The 12,584-nt window shown below is 40.4% G+C and overlaps 1 protein-coding gene across 11 annotated transcripts in view; it reads left to right on the forward strand.

Annotated features, from left to right (window-relative positions):
* The window catches only part of LOC115207340 (R3H domain-containing protein 2), a 103,729-nt gene extending 103,281 nt beyond the window's left edge, over nt 1-448 (forward strand). For all 11 annotated transcript variants that reach the window (XM_029774353.1, XM_029774356.1, XM_029774357.1 and 8 more), the window contains one exon: nt 1-448. This exon is cut by the window's left edge and continues 1,919 nt beyond it. The gene's annotated coding sequence lies outside the window, so the exon portion shown is untranslated.
* The last annotated feature ends 12,136 nt before the right edge of the window (nt 449-12,584 follow it).

Raw genomic sequence — 12,584 nt, forward strand, 5'->3', positions numbered from 1 at the left:
ACCAGCCCAACTAACCCTGTCCTAGCCTACCTCACCAGCCCAACTAACCCTGTCCTAGCCTACCTCACCAGCCCAACTAACCCTGTCCTAGCCTACCTCACCAGCCCAACTAACCCTGTCCTAGCCTACCTCACCAGCCCAACTAACCCTGTCCTAGCCTACCCCACCAGCCCAACTAACCCTGTCCTAGCCTACCCCACCAGCCCAACTAACCCTGTCCTAGCCTACCCTTGCAACCCCACCTTACCCTATTCTCCCGGTGCCATGACCCCACTCTCCCCTCATTGTGCTTCTGTTTTTCGGTGACAGCTGTGCAGAACGTACCAGAAGAAGTAGTTAAAAGTGCATAATGATTGCATAGTGTCTATTGTAAATTTGATTTAATTAGTTATTTTGTTTTGTTTAAAAAAAAAAATCTATAAAAGCAGAGAAAAAAAATCTATACAAATTGTTCCTGTGTCTGTGTTGCAATGATTTGAACAGATCCGGAGGATTTGGATGTGAGTGGAATTTATTTTATCAATTTGATTTATATCTAATCTCCATAAATACACACAAAGTCGAATCACAGGATATATATTTCTGTTTACACAACACATTCTTCCATCTATGCCATGGCATTAAATAGAACATTGCGTATTATATATTTTTATGTTCTACCCCTTCTAGAATCCTAAAGTGAGTCATCTGTTGACATCACGCCATTGTCAACATCTCGGCATCACTGGACCGCTGTAATGACTCTGTACCCTTCTGAGGTGTGTGTGTGTGTGTGTGTGTGTAGTTGTAGTACTAGCCTTGTGTGAGCACCAGAAGTCTGCCGAAGAATAGTAAACCAAGGAAAATGTGGATAAGTGAGGACAATTCACCGGTTCTCAATTATAAAAAAAAGTCTGTTTAGGGATTAGAATCAGGGTTTGGGTTTAGGGATTAGAATCAGGGTTTGGGTTTAGGGATTAGAATCAGGGTTTGGGGTTATGGATTAGAATCAGGGTTTGGGGTTATGGATTAGAATCAGGGTTTGGGTTTAGGGATTAGAATCAGGGTTTGGGGTTAGGGATTAGAATCAGGGTTTGGGTTTAGGGATTAGATTCAGGGTTTGGGGTTATGGATTAGAATCAGGGTTTGGGTTTAGGGATTATAATCAGGGTTTGGGGTTATGGATTAGAATCAGGGTTTGGGTTTAGGGATTAGATTCAGGGTTTGGGGTTATGGATTAGAATCAGGGTTTGGGGTTATGGATTAGAATCAGGGTTTGGGTTTAGGGATTAGAATCAGGGTTTGGGGTTATGGATTAGAATCAGGGTTTGGGGTTGGGGATTAGAATCAGGGTTTGGGGTTAGGGATTAGAATCAGGGTTTGGGGTTAGGGATTAGAATCAGGGTTTGGGGTTAGGGATTAGAATCAGGTTTTGGGGTTAGGGATTAGAATCAGGGTTTAGGGTTGGGGATTAGAATCAGGGTTTGGGGTTAGGGATTAGAATCAGGGTTTAGGGTTAGGGATTAGAATCAGGGTTTAGGGTTGGGGATTAGAATCAGGGTTTGGGTTTAGGGATTAGAATCAGGGTTTGGGTTTAGGGATTAGAATCAGGGTTTGGGTTTAGGGATTAGAATCAGGGTTTGGGGTTAGGGATTAGAATCAGGGTTTGGGGTTAGGGATTAGAATCAGGGTTTGGGGTTAGGGATTAGAATCAGGGTTTGGGGTTAGGGATTAGATTCAGGGTTTGGGTTTAGGGATTAGAATCAGGGTTTGGGGTTGGGGATTAGAATCAGGGTTTGGGGTTATGGATTAGAATCAGGGTTTGGGTTTAGGGATTAGAATCAGGGTTTGGGGTTATGGTTAGGGAAAATATGATTTTGAATGGGAATCAATTGTTAGTCCCCAAAAAGTTCCTCACAAGTATAGTAATGCTCCTGTGTGTGTCTCGTGTGGGTGGGTGGGACAGCTGAGCACATCATACACCCTGTGTCTCAGCTGACTGGAAGAAATGAGAACCCTGTGCCTCAGCTGACTGGTAGAAATGAGAACCCTGTGTCTCAGCTGACTGGAAGAAATGAGAACCCTGTGCCTCAGCTGACTGGTAGAAATGAGAACCCTGTGTCTCAGCTGACTGGGAGAAATGAGAACCCTGTGTCTCAGCTGACTGGTAGAAATGAGAACCCTGTGTCTCAGCTGACTGGGAGAAATGAGAACCCTGTGTCTCAGCTGACTGGGAGAAATGAGAACCCTGTGTCTCAGCTGACTGGTAGAAATGAGAACGTCGTGCCTCCAGGTCCTCCCAGTGTAGTGAACCGTTTAGAGGTCAGTCATCACATGAACACATCCATCACAACCGTCTGCTCAGCATTAATATCAAAGCAAACGTCTCTCTCTTCACACACACTGTTGTTATTCATGTTAGCAGGCATAGGTGTGCCAATATCGGCGCATTACAGCAAAACTTCGAACTGCTTGTCCAATCAGCATCCAGGATCCAAACAACCCGTTTTATAATTATGATTTATACTGAACAAAAATATTAACTGGACATGAAACAATTTCAAAGATTTTACTGAGTTACAATTCATATGAGGAAATCAGTCAATTATGACAGCCTATAGGGAGGAGGTCAGAGACCTGACCGTGTGGTGCAAGGACAACAACCTCTCCCTCAACGTGATCAAGACAAAATTGATTGTGGACTACAGGAAAAGGAGGACTGAGCACGCCCCCATTCTCATCGACGGGGCTGTAGTGGAGCAGGTTGAGAGCTTCAAGTTCCTTGGCGTCCACTTCACCAACAAACTAACATGGTGCATGCACGCCAATACAGCCGTGAAGAGGGCACGACAAAACCTATTCCCCCTCAGGAGACTGAAAAGATTTGTCATGGGTCCTCAGATCCTCAAAAGGTTTTACAGCTGCACCATCGAGAGCATCCTATTTTCATGTCAAGAAAATAGTCAAATAAAGAAAAAGCCTTGAATGAGTAGGTGTGTCCAAACTTTTGACTGATACTGTTTATACGTCTCTTGGTCACAGATACCTTTAAAAAAAAATGGGCCCCGCAATGGGCCTTAGGATCTCATCACAGTATTTCTGTGCATTCAAATTTCCATCAATAAAGTGCAATTGTGTTCGTTGTCCGTAGCTTATGCGTGCCCATACCATAACCCCACCGCCACCGTGGGAAGCTCTGTACACAACGTTGACATCAGCAAACCGCTTGCCCACACGATGCCATACACGTGGTCTGCAGTTGTGAGGCCGGTTGGACGTACTGCCAAATTCCCTAAAACGATGTTGGAGGCGGCTTATGATAGAGAAATTAACATTACATTTTCTGGCAACAGCTCTGGTGGACATTCCAGCCGTCAGCATGCCAATTGCTCGCTCCCTCAAAAATGATGTTGCGTTACAAAACTGCACATTTTAGTGGCATTTTATTGTCCCCAGCACAAGGTGCACCTGTATAATGATCATGCTGTTTAATCCGCTTCTTGATATGCCACACCTGTCAGGTGGATGGATAATCTTGCAAAGGAGAAATGCTCACTAACAGGGATGTACAGTGGGTATAGAAAGTCACCACCCCCTTTCAAAATGTTCCCCTTTTATTGCCTTACAGCCTGAAATTAAAACACATAAAATCTTACTTTTTCCTGCTTTATTTACACACAGTAACCCACAATATCTAAGTTTACAAAAAAATATCTGAAAATGTATTGAAATAGTAAAATACTGTATTTGGATAAGTGGACACCCTCCTGAGTTAATACTTGGTGGAACCACCTTTTGCTTGAATTACAGCCATGAGTCTCTTTGAATATGTCTCTACTAACTTTGCACACCTAGACTGTAAAATATTTGCACATTCTTCCTTGCAGAATTGTTGAAGCTCTGTCAAATTGCATGGTGACCGCTCATGGACTGCACTCTAAGTCATTCCACAGATTCTCGATGGGATTTAGGTCGGAGCTCTGACTAGGCCACTCAAAGACATTCACCTTCTTTTCCTTCAGCCACTGTTCGGGTTGCTTTGGCGGTGTGCTTTGAGTCATTATCATGTTGAAACGTGAACCATCTTCCCATTTTCAACTTCCTGACAGAGAGTTGTAGGTTCTCCTCAAGAATCTGTTGGTATTTTGCACTGTCAATTTCCCCTTCTATCCTGACAAGTGCTCCAGTCCCTGCTGAAGAGAAACACCACCACAACAGGATGCTGCCACCGCCGTGCTTTACTGTAGGCATGGTGTTCTTTACTGTAGGCATGGTGTTATTTACTGTAATCATGGTGTTCTCTTACTGTAGGCATGGTGTTATTTACTGTAGGCATGGTGTTATTTACTGTAATCATGGTGTTCTTTACTGTAGGCATGGTGCTATTTACTGTAGGCATGGTGCTATTTACTGTAATCATGGTGTTGTTTACTGTAGGCATGGTGTTCTTTACTGTAGGCATGGTGTTATTTACTGTAATCATGGTGTTCTCTACTGTAATCATGGTGTTCTCTACTGTAGGCATGGTGTTCTTTACTGTAGGCATGGTGTTATTTACTGTAATCATGGTGTTCTCTACTGTAATCATGGTGTTCTCTACTGTAGGCATGGTGTTCTTTACTGTAGGCATGGTGCTATTTACTGTAATCATGGTGTTTACTGTAGGCATGGTGTTATTTACTGTAGGCATGGTGTTATTTACTGTAGGCATGGTGTTATTTACTGTAGGCATGGTGTTCTTCTTTACTGTAGGCATGGTGTTATTTACTGTAGGTATGGTGTTATTTACTGTAGGCATGGTGTTATTTACTGTAGGCATGGTGTTCTTCTTTACTGTAGGCATGGTGTTATTTACTGTAGGTATGGTGTTATTTACTGTAATCATGGTGTTATTTACTGTAGGCATGGTGTTATTTACTGTAGGCATGGTGTTCTTCTTTACTGTAGGCATTGTGTTATTTACTGTAGTCATGGTGTTATTTACTGTAGGCATGGTGTTCTTCTTTACTGTAGGCATTGTGTTATTTACTGTAGGCATGGTGTTATTTACTGTAGGCATGGTGTTATTCTTTACTGTAGGCATTGTGTTATTTACTGTAGTCATGGTGTTATTTACTGTAGGCATGGTGTTCTTCTTTACTGTAGGTATGGTGTTCTTTTTTTACTGTAGGTATGGTGTTCTTTTTTTACTGTAGGCATGGTGTTATTTACTGTAGGCATGGTGTTATTTACTGTAGGCATGGTGTTCTTCTTTACTGTAGGCATGGTGATAGTCTTTACTGTAGTTATGGTGCTATTTACTGTAGGCATGGTGTTATTTACTGTAGGCATGGTGCTATTTACTGTAGGCATGGTGTTATTCTTTACTGTAGGCATTGTGTTATTTACTGTAGTCATGGTGTTATTTACTGTAGGCATGGTGTTCTTCTTTACTGTAGGCATGGTGATAGTCTTTACTGTAGTCATGGTGATATTTACTGTAGGCATTGTGTTAGTCTTTACTGTAGGCATGGTGTTCTTTACTGTAGTTATGGTGCTATTTACTGTAGGCATGGTGTTATTTACTGTAGGCATGGTGCTATTTACTGTAGGCATGGTGTTTTTTACTGTAATCATGGTGTTATTTACTGTAATCATGGTGTTATTTACTGTAGGCATGGTGTTATTCTTTACTGTAGGCATGGTGTTCTTTACTGTAGGCATGGTGTTATTCTTTACTGTAGGCATGGTGTTATTCTTTACTGTAGGCATGGTGTTCTTTACTGTAGGCATGGTGGTGTTTACTGTAGGCATGGTGTTATTTACTGTAGGCATGGTGTTATTTACTGTAATCATGGTGTTATTTACTGTAATCATGGTGTTTACTGTAATCATGGTGTTATTTACTGTGGGTATGGTGTTATTTACTGTAGGCATGGTGTTATTTACTGTAGGCATGGTGCTATTTACTGTAGGCATGGTGTTATTTACTGTAATCATGGTGTTTACTGTAATCAAGGTGTTATTTACTGTGGGTATGGTGTTATTTACTGTAGGCATGGTGTTATTTACTGTAATCATGGTGTTTACTGTAGGCATGGTGTTATTTACTGTAGGCATGGTGTTATTTACTCTTATCATGGTGTTTACTGTAGGCATGGTGTTATTTACTGTAGGCATGGTGTAATTTACTGTAATCATGGTGTTACTTACTGTAGGCATGGTGTTATTTACTCTAGGCATGGTGTTATTTACAGTAGGCATGGTGTTATTTACTGTAGGCATGGTGTTATTTACTGTAATCATGATGTTTACTGTAGGCATGGTGTTATTTACTGTAGGCATTGTGTTATTTACTGTAGGCATGGTGTTCTTCTTTACTGTAGGCATGGTGTTATTTACTGTAGGCATGGTGTTATTTACTGTAGGTATGGTGTTATTTACTGTAATCATGGTGTTATTTACTGTAGGCATGGTGTTATTTACTGTAGGTATGGTGTTCTTCTTTACTGTAGGCATGGTGTTCTTCTTTACTGTAGGCATGGTGTTATTTACTGTAGGCATGGTGTTAGTCTTCACTGTAGTCATGGTGTTATTTACTGTAGGCATGGTGTTCTTCTTTACTGTAGGCATTGTGTTATTTACTGTAGTCATGGTGTTATTTACTGTAGGCATGGTGTTCTTCTTTACTGTAGGCATGGTGTTATTTACTGTAGGCATGGTGTTATTCTTTACTGTAGGCATTGTGTTATTTACTGTAGTTATGGTGTTATTTACTGTAGGCATGGTGTTCTTCTTTACTGTAGGTATGGTGTTCTTTTTTTACTGTAGGTATGGTGTTCTTTTTTTACTGTAGGCATGGTGTTATTTACTGTAGGCATGGTGTTATTTACTGTAGGCATGGTGTTATTTACTGTAGGCATGGTGTTATTTACTGTAGGCATGGTGTTATTTACTGTAGGCATTGTGTTATTTACTGTAGGCATGGTGTTATTTACTGTAGGCATGGTGTTATTTACTGTAGGCATGGTGTTCTTATTTACTGTAGGCATGGTGTTCTTATTTACTGTAGGCATGGTGTTATTTACTGTAGGCATGGTGTTATTTACTGTAGGCATGGTGCTATTTACTGTAGGTATGGTGTTCTTTTTTTACTGTAGGCATGGTGTTATTTACTGTAGGCATGGTTTTATTTACTGTAGGCATGGTGTTCTTCTTTACTGTAGGCATGGTGTTATTCTTTACTGTAGGAATGGTGTCCTTCTTTACTGTAGGCATGGTGCTATTTACTGTAGGCACGGTGTTCTTTACTGTAGGCATGGTGTTATTTACTGTAGGCATGGTGTTATTTACTGTAGGCATGGTGTTATTTACTGTAGGCATGGCGTTATTTACTGTAGGCATGGCGTTATTTACTGTAGGCATGGTGTTTACTGTAGGAATGGTGTTCTTCTTTACTGTGGGCATGGTGTTATTTACTGTAATCATGGTGTTTACTGTAGGCATGGTGTTATTTGCTGTAGGCATGGTGTTATTTACTGTAATCATGGTGTTCTTTACTGTAGGCATGGTGTTAGTCTTTACTGTAGGCATGATGTTATTTACTGTAGGCATGGTGTTATTTACTGTAGGCATGGTGCTATTTACTGTAGGCATGGTGTTATTTACTGTTGGAATGGTGTTATTTACTGTAGGCATGGTGTTATTTACTGTAGGCATGGTGCTATTTACTGTAATCATGGTGTTATTTACTGTAGGCATGGTGTTATTTACTGTTGGCATGGTGTTATTTACTGTAGAAATGGTGCTATTTACTGTAGGCATGGTGTTATTTACTGTAGGCATGGTGTTATTTACTGTAGGCATGGTGTTCTTCTTTACTGTAGGCATGGTGTTATTTACTGTGGGCATTGTGTTATTTACTGTAGGCATGGTGCTATTTACTGTAGGTATGGTGTTCTTCTTTACTGTGGGCATGGTGATATTTACTGTAGGCATGGTGTTATTTACTCTAGGCATGGTGTTATTTACTTTAATCATGGTGTTATTTACTGTAGGCATGGTGTTATTTACTGTAGGCATGGTGTTATTTACTGTAGGCATGGTGTTATTTACTGTAGGCATGGTGTTATTTATTGTAGGCATAGTGTTATTTACTGTAGGCATGGTGTTATTTACTGTAGGCATGGTGTTATTTACTGTAGGCATGGTGTTATTTACTGTAGGCATGGTGCTATTTACTGTAGGCATGGTGTTATTTACTGTAATCACGGTGTTTACTGTGATCATGGTGTTATTTACTGTAGGCATGGTGTTATTTACTGTAGGCATGGTGTTATTTACTGTAGGCATGGTGTTATTTACTGTAGGCATGGTGTTATTTATTGTAGGCATAGTGTTATTTACTGTAGGCATGGTGTTATTTACTGTAGGCATGGTGTTATTTACTGTAGGCATGGTGCTATTTACTGTAGGCATGGTGTTATTTACTGTAATCACGGTGTTTACTGTGATCATGGTGTTATTTACTGTAGGCATGGTGTTATTTACTGTAGGCATGGTGTTATTTACTGTAATCATGGTGTTATTTACTGTAATCATGGTGTTATTTACTGTTGGCATGGTGTTATTTACTGTAGGCATGGTGCTATTTACTGTAATCATGGTGTTATTTACTTTAGGCATGGTGCTATTTACTGTAATCATGGTGCTATTTACTGTAATCATGGTGTTATTTACTGTAGGCATGGTGTTCTTTACTGTAGGCATGGTGCTATTTACTGTAGGTATGGTGTTCTTCTTTACTGTAGCCATGGTGTTATTTACTGTATGCATGGTGTTATTTACTGTAATCATGGTGTTATTTACTGTAATCATGGTGTTATTTACTGTAATCATGGTGTTTACTGTAATCATGTTGCTATTTACTGTAGGCATGGTGTTATTTACTGTAATCATGGTGTTATTTACTGTAATCATGGTGTTATTTACTGTAGGCATGGTGTTATTTACTGTAGGCATGGTGTTATTTACTGTAGGCATGGTGTTATTTACTGTAGGCATAGTGTTATTTACTGTAGGCATGGTGTTATTTACTGTAGGCATGGTGTTATTTACTGTAGGCATGGTGTTATTTACTGTAATCATGGTGTTATTTACTGTAGGCATGGTGTTATTTACTGTAGGCATGGTGTTATTTACTGTAGGCATGGTGCTATTTACTGTAATCATGGTGCTATTTACTGTAATCATGGTGTTTACTGTAATCATGGTGCTATTTACTGTAGGCATGGTGTTATTTACTGTAATCATGGTGTTTACTGTAATCATGGTGTTTACTGTAATCATGGTGTTTACTGTAATCATGGTGTTCTCTACTGTAATCATGGTGTTATTTACTGTAATCATGGTGTTTACTGTAATCATGGTGCTATTTACTGTAGGCATGGTGTTCACTGAATGTAGAGTAAAAAAAAAATTTACAGGGATATTGTGGGTTACTGTGTGTAAATAAAGCTGGGAAAATCAGATTTTGTGTTTTAATTTCAGTCTGTAAGGCTACAAAAGGGGAACATTTTGAACGCGGGTGGTGACTTTCTATACCTACTGTAAACACATTTGTGCACAACATTTGAGAGAAATAAGCTTTTTGTCCTGATGGAAAATGTCTGGGATTTTTTTTCTTCAACTCATGAAACATGGGACCAACACTTTACATGTTACATTTATATTTTTGTTCAGTGTAGCATCGTGATACATTGAAGAATGGACACAGATCTTTTCTATGACCAACTAACTAACAAAGTGAATTTCAAATCAATTCCATTGTTGACCATCTTGGTGATTCACAAGTCCAGTGTTAAGTGTTTGAATTAGGCCAAGTACTTCACCTTTCGTTTAGACTGCCATGGTAAACATAGTTAATAAATCAAATCTCTCCTACACATTGTCCACATCCTTACACAACATCCGGACAGAGACATTGACAGAACCATCTCTCTGAAGAGTTCAGAGTCATTATAGCTGTCCAGTGATTTTTGTGATGCTGACAAGAGCGTGATGAGAAGACACACACACACACACATACAGACATACACACTACGAGACACACAACCCACCACCACAGAGACAGGGCTGCAGCATTACTCCGTCTCCAACCTGTTGAACCGCATTTGGACAGTTGACTATGACTGTATCCCAAATGGTAATCTGTTTAGTGCACTACTTTTGACCAGGGTCCATAGGGCTTTAGTCAAAAGTAGTGCACTACTTTCAACCAGGGTCCATAGGGCTTTGGTCAAAAGTAGTGCACTACTTTCAACCAGGGTCCATAGGGCTTTAGTCAAAAGTAGTGCACTACTTTTGACCAGGGTCCATAGGGCTTGGTCAAAAGTAGTGCACTTTGTAGAGAATACAAAGCTATTTGTGAAGTTGACTATGTAAAGACCCGAACAAAGGACCAGGGGATTCAACTGGAAGTGATGTACAGCGCCCACCAAGCTGCCCATGGCTGTGTAGAACTGAGCTTGTCTTGGGGGGCGTGGACCACTCTGACTGGTTGAGGACCTCTTCGGCTGGTGAGGAACTTTAAGGCACGGTGCATTCAAATCATCTCACTCCATTGTCAAAATTAAAGTTGAGAATTTAGGATGCCTTTATGAACCAATATAACTTGTAAGAAGAAATTGTATAATAAAATATTTACAAGATTAATTGTATATAGTGTTTGTCATTAGCCTTGATTAAGACAGTTCTGGTCAAGCAGTGGTAGACTTGAGTGACCATGAAAACTACAATGAGTATTATGAGCATAGATGTACAGTGCCTTGGGAAAGTATTCAGACCCCTTGACTTTTTCTACATTTTGTTACATTACAGTCTTATTCTAAAATTGATTAAAAAAAAAAAATCCTCAGAAATCTACACACAATATCCCATAATGACAAAGCAAAATCCGTTTTTAGAAATGTTTGCAAATGTATTAAAAATATAAAACAGAAATACCTTAATTACATAAGAATTCAGACCCTTTGCTATGAGACTCGAAATTGAGCTCAGGTGCATCCTGTTTCCATTGATCGTCCTTGAGATGTTTCTACAACTTGATTGGAGTCCACCTGTGGTAAATTCAATTGATTGGACATGATTTGGGAAGGCACACACCTGTCTATATAAGGTTCACAGTTGACAGTTCATGTCAGAGCAAAAACCAAGGCCTGATGTCGAAGGAATTGTCTGTAGTGCTCCGAGACCGGATTGTGTCGAGGCACAGATCTGGGGAAGGATACCAAAACATTTCTGCAGCATTGAAGGTCCCCAAGAACACAGTGGCCTCCATCATTCTAAAATGGTAGAAGATTTGAACCACCAAGACTCTTACTAGAGTTGGCCGCCCGTCCAAACTGAGAAATGGAGGGAGAAGGGCCTTGGTCAGGGAGGCAATGGTCACTCTGACAGAGCTTTAGAGTTCCTCTGTGGAGATGGGAGAACCTTCCAGAAGGACAATCATCTCTGCAGCACTCCACCAATCAGGCCTTTATGGTAGACGGAAGCCACTCCTCAGTAAAAGGCACATAACAGCCCGCTTGGAGTTTGCCAAAAGGCACCTTAAGACTCTCAGACCATGAGAAACAAGATTCTCTGATCTGATAAAACCTAGATTGAACTCTTTGGCCTGAATGCCAAGCGTCTCATCTGGAAGAAACCTGGCACCATTCCTACGGTGAAGCATGGTGGTGGCAGCATCATGCTGTGGGGATGTTTTTCAGCAGCAGGGACTGGGAGACTAGACAGGATCGAGGCAAATATGATTGGAGCAGAGTACAGAGAGATCCTTGATGAAATCCTGCTCTGGAGTGCTCAGGACCTCAGACTGGGGAGAAGGTTCACCTTCCAACTGGACAACGGCTCTAAGCACACAGCCAAGACAACGCAGGAGTGGCTTCAGGACAAGTCTCTGAATGTCCTTGAGTGGCCCAGCCAGAGCCTGGATTGAACCTGATCGAACATCTCTGTATAGACCTGAAAATAGCTGTGCAGCAACGCTCCCCTTCCAACCTGACGGAGCTTGAGAGGATCTGCAGAGAAGAATGGGAGAAACTCCCCAAATACAGGTGTGCCAAGCTTGTAGCGTCATACCCAAGAAGACTCAAGGCTGTAATCGCTGCCAAAGGTGCTTCAACAAAGTACTAGGTAAAGGGTCTGAATATTTATGTAAATGTAATATTTCAGTTTATTTGTAATAAATTTACAAAAATATATAACCTGTTTTTTATTTGTCATTATGGGGTATTGTGTGTAGATTAAGGAGAGGAAAAAACAGTTTTAAATTTTAAAACAAGGTTGCAAATTGTGGAAAAGGTCAAAGGGTCTGAATACTTTCCAAAGGCACCTATATAGCTACTTTGCTGGCACTTTATTTTATGTCACAGAAAATGACCAGATAGCTACACGTACTAAGAAATGACATGTTAACATGGTGGATAAATATAAATACATTACTGTATTTGTTTGTTTTGTGGCTCATTTGTACATCATTTTTTTGGATAATAACTGATCAAATAAAACTTTATTTGTCAAATGCCTTACTGTGAAATGCTTACTTACAAGCCCTTAACCAACAGTAC

Source organism: Salmo trutta, chromosome 14, assembly GCF_901001165.1.
Source record: "Salmo trutta chromosome 14, fSalTru1.1, whole genome shotgun sequence".
NCBI classification, from domain to species: domain Eukaryota; kingdom Metazoa; phylum Chordata; class Actinopteri; order Salmoniformes; family Salmonidae; genus Salmo; species Salmo trutta.